The sequence below is a fragment of the Micromys minutus genome (genome assembly GCF_963924665.1).
Source record: "Micromys minutus genome assembly, chromosome: 4".
NCBI lineage: Eukaryota > Metazoa > Chordata > Mammalia > Rodentia > Muridae > Micromys > Micromys minutus.
Window position 1 is genome coordinate 73783113 of NC_137973.1, and position 5267 is coordinate 73788379.

Sequence of the window (5267 nt, forward strand, 5' to 3'; positions counted from 1 at the left end):
CGGCTGGGCATCTGTTCTTCCGTGTGAAAGAGGATGCCTAAAAAGTTCCTAACAACTGCCTGTCAGTCCTTGATAAAGCATGATTATCATCTTAGTCAATAGTCCCATCCCAGACCCTTCAACGCAGACATTGCTGTCTCGGTCGTTTTGACAGTGAGGGTATGAACTGTCGGAATAGTATGGGTTTAAGGTTTTAATCCTTACACTGGAAGAGCAGAGGCAAGAGGATCTCCAAAAGTTCAAGGACACTCCTGCTACACAGTGAGGACTAGGTTCAGCTTGGGTTGTATAGTAAGACCTTGTCTCAAAACCATGAACTAACAGACAGAGTGTGATGGAAGGCACCTTTAATCCCAGCACTACAGAGACAGAGGCAGGAGGATCTCTGTGAGTTTGAGGTCAGCCTGGGCTTCTGAGTTTCAAGACAGCCTTGACTGCATAGAGAGACCCTGTCTCAAAAAATAAAAGAAACATCAAGACATTAGTTTAAAAATAGATTTTCTTGCATTTTAATTTACATAAATATCACTAGAAATTGTAGACAAAACTAGACTGAGTCACTGATTTCTAGGTGATAAAATTCAGTTTATTATGTGTGATCTTAAACTCAAATCAGAAATAAAATCTAAACAGAAGCTGGGCAGTTGTGGCCAGAGCCTTTAATTACGGCACTTAGGGGGCCGCGGCCGGCAAATCTGCGTTGCTGGTCTACATGAGTTTCAGGACAGCAGGGACTATACAGAGAAACCCAGTCTTAAGAAAAAGAAAAGAAAAGAAAGAAAATCCAAAACAGGGTGATGTTGATATGTTGACAAGATTTTATAAACTGCTATGCCAACAAAGAAATCCTTGTAAGGCTGTTACAAATGAAAGACACTGGGGTGGGTGGTTATCAAGTGCTCAGCCTCTCCCTCTGCGGACTGTTTCCTTAATGGTTTCTTCCCTCAGCAAGCACTGGCTCAGCCGTGAAAGCACAACGCACAGCCTTCTTATTTAATCCTCAGAATATGCTGAGCTGTTCTCCCTCCTCCCGTTCACCACCTAAGGTGCTCTCTGTGGAAACACTAGTGGGTGTGGTGAACCACCCTCAAACCCTTTGCCCTTGTTACAACTAAAGTGTGTCATGACAGTTTTTGAACTCTCCCAAATCTTAAGGGGGAAAACATCACACAGAAGCATAATCTGATTTTCAATTTGGAACTAAAACAATGACAAATAGAGATGGGGTGACTGGCTCCCCCATTCCGCGCCCAGAGTTTAGTTTCTATGTTCCTGTCTCTCACACTTTTTAAAAAGTAAAGTTATTTTCATAAAATATAGTCTGATCACGATTCCCTCCATCCCCCCTCCACCTCCCAGACCCTCCCTACCCTTCACTACGAGCCTTCTATCTGTTTTTAGAAAACAGCCTGGTGCGGTGGAGCCAGAGACCATTGGGAGACAGAGACGGTGGATCTCTGTGAGTTCCAAGACAGTGCAAGCTATGTAATAGAGAGAACTTGTCTCAGAGAGAGAGGAGCAGAGAAAAAGAGACAGACAGACAGACAGAGACATAAAATAAGATAAATTAAAAAGGGACAACGATAAAACAAAATAAACAAACTAACAAAAAGAAAAAAACTAAGATTACCAAAAACAAATATATACAAAAAAAACACACCCATACACATACCCTAAAAACTTAAAATTGAAAACATACTATGCAAGCCAAAGACAAAAGACCAGAGGGGAAAAGCCCTAACAAAGCAACAAGAAACCAAAACAAGCAAAAAACAAAACAACCAACCAAAGGAAAACCTCTAAAAAATAACTTTGGTTCTTTTTGTGTGGGCATCTGCTGCTAGGGGTGGGAGTAGAGAGCAGCCATTAGGTGTGATTCACACTTCTTTTTAAAATGAATTATTTATTTTAATGTCTTTGAGACAGTCTATGGCCTACTCTGAATCACGTTATCAGCGGGTAAACAGTGTCTTTCTAGACTCTGATTTACAAATCATTTTTGACTCTGTTTTGATGGAGGTGGATGACTGTAACCCCTGGGTGGATCTGTAAACTATCCATGCAGTGCACAATGATAAATGATTTGTTGTTTGGGGTATAAAAGGAGCTACTCCATAAACTTATGGGGTGAGTTGAGACTGTGGGGGCACACGGTCTCAATTGAAATACCTGAGAAGCATAGGCTAAGACCTTCCCCGACACATAGACCCAGGAAAGAGTTGAACTCCCTTACTTTGGCTCATCAGGAAGCAGACACCTAACAAATTTCTATCAAGGCCACGCACCAACCTATTGTCTGATACCTGCTGTGTAAGCCAAGGACCAAGAAGCAGAGGCCTTCCTTACTAGTCCCCTTCACCTCAACTCACTGTCTACCTTTCGCTTGGCTGCCCACTCATTCACCTCTCACCTGTCTGGACCTGGACCTGAACCCGCCATTGTCCAGTCTCAGAGCCCAGTTCAGCCTTTACCCTGCATCTGGAACTCTGCAGCTTTATTCCCAGACCCTGACTCGAGCAGATCCAGCTCCATCTTCCTTGTCTGTTTTGTTATTAACAGACTCTCAGACTACTTCTAATGCCTCATAAGCTCTCTGATCAGCTGCTTTAACACCTTGATCCTTTAAGCCACACGTATGCATGTCGATACACAGAGACAATTACCGGGGCGATCGAATGGTTAACTTTAGTAGTTGGGGTTGGAATAAGAGAGCCTGCATTCCTCAGCCAGATTAAAAGTAGCTGGATTAAATGATACCCAAAGTGCTACCATGGAAACCACTGAGCCTCGCTAACTTATTGTTATTCAATACCTTCTAATACTGTGGAAAGAAACCAGGTGCTGCTGTGACTCTCCTCCCTCAAAACAGAGTCGGAGGCCACGTGTAAAACAGTCTCCTAGAGCAATGTCTTCCAGGCAGTGTGCTTACAGCAGATAGACTTTCCCATAGACCAGGCTAGCCTCAAACTCATTATGTAGACAAAGATGACCTTGAGGTCCTGCTCTTCCGGAGCTGGGTACTGAACCCAAGCCTTCATGTATTCTAGGCAGTCTACCAAATGATCTACAATCTCAGCACCTCTTGTTCTTTCCACTGAAGCTAGTAGCTTCTATTCTGCTCAAGAAAACAATGTCTGAGAGCCAGACAGCAGTGGTACATCCCTTTAGTCCCAATACTCGGGAGGCAAAGGCAGGTGGAATTCTGATTCACAGGCCAGCCTGGTCTAAAGAGTTCCAGGACAGCCAAGGCTACACAGAGAAACCTTGTCTTAAAGCAAACAAACTAACCACCACCACCACCACAGCAACAAAAAACAAAAACACAATTAAAATCTTAAAAAGAATGTGTAGGCTTAGAGTTTTCTCTAGCCTACTTTAATTAGGGTTCTTTAAGGCTTCAACCTCTCTTTTAGCCCACCACCCACCAGACAGAAGGGGAAAGAAAGGTTAATAGGAAACGGGGGAGGTTGTGTATATGCTTAGAAATGGTTCTTGGGGTCAATTCAAATCTTCATTGTCAGCAGTCCAGTCTGCTAGCAAAACACCAAATCAGCATGAGCAGTCTAGTAGTCTAGGAAACATCAAATAAGAATAGGTAGCAGCAGCTAGATCCAGAAGAAACCATGAGGCTCCGCCTATCAGCACAAATCCACAGAAACAGAAAGAAGTAGCTGGGACGGCAGAAGTTCTTTGGTGCATTTCTCTCTATGAAGTCACAAGAAGCAAAGATCAGCAAAGAAAGCAAGGCAATCCAATGCAAGAGTGTCATCAGCGAAGACCAGACTCAGCAAAGCCTAAGGAAGACCAGCAAAGAGTCCCAAGGAGAAGCAATGCAAGAGCACTGTCCACTGTTGGGTTACACTTACACTCTTTCCAAACATACGTCCTCTCAAGCATCTGCTCCAGCAAAATATCACATGCTCTTTTACTAGGTAGCTTCCAGAAAAAACAGCCTGTGTCTGATCTCAGCAAAACAGCCTCACATAAGACACTGTCCAGAAAAACATCACATGAAACAACTGAGTCTCCAACCAAACCAGAAATTCCCACGTCTACAATGTCTGCTTAGCGGCATTTGATTTCCACCACCATAAAATGCTTACTGAGTTTTCATCTCAGTGAAAGATGCTCACCTTGCAGTTACTTTAATTCAGATCTTGTATGGGTGGTTTGTTTACAAGAAAGTAGCATTATTACCTTAAGCAAGGGCAGGAGCTGAGACAGGGTCTGACTCTGCAGGTCAGGTTGGCTTTCAGACCTCCCACCTCTGCATCCTAAGTGCTAGAATTACAGGGGTAGACCACAAGATCTGTCTTATTATTTACATTGGTCCAAGTTTAGAGATCAATGCATTCGAGCCCTTGTACAGTCGTTAGCTGTTTTATTACATTTTTTTTTTATACTCAGATTTCAGTCAAATGTCTAATGATGAGTGGGGAAAAACAACATGGGTCATACAAAGCAGGGCTAGGTTCTCTGTCTCACAATATGTATTGCTGTCACGGGGCTCTCTTGCAATTCTAGAAGGGTTTGTGAGCTGTTGAGGTAAAGGACATGTAGGAACTCTGAATCATGTTGGTTGATGACAGAGCTTGAATTGATACCTGCTCCTGAAGACAACAACTAATTTATCTTTTTATTCCAAATTCCTTTGTCAGGGCAAATGGGAAATTCAATCAGATAGGGAAAACTGACCTGAAAATAAAGGAGCCGTTTGGTGTGAGGGCTTTGCCCCTTTCAACCAACCTGGATTCCTTGTGTGTTGTTTGTTTGTTTGTTTGTTTGTTTGTTTAAAGGTGTTTGTTTAAAACTCGTTCTAACTCCAGATCCTCCTACCTTCTTGGTGCAGGAATAGAGGAGAAGCAACTTCCATTTTAATTTGGTCTGCGTGAGAGCTAGCTCTGACGCAACTCTTCTTGGGTTGGTTTTTTTGTTTTAATTTGTTTGACTGTCTCTGTCTCTCTCCTACCCCGCCTCCCTTCCTCCTGGCTGTTCTGGAGCTCCTTGATGTAGACGAGTTTTTCCCTAAAGTCACAGAGATCCTCCAGCCTCTGCCTTCTGAAATCAGAGCTGTGAGCTATCACTCCAGGTTTTGAAGCTTTGCCTACTAACCAGCAGCTGAGAGCCACGCCGCCAAGAAAACTAGGAAGTACACAGCCCGCGTCGTCAAGGACCCAACACTTTTTGGCCGTCCTCCCGACCCGTAGCAGCGCAGAGTGCGCGCGAGTGACTCGCGCATAAAATCCCGGCTCCGGGCGTCTGAGAGC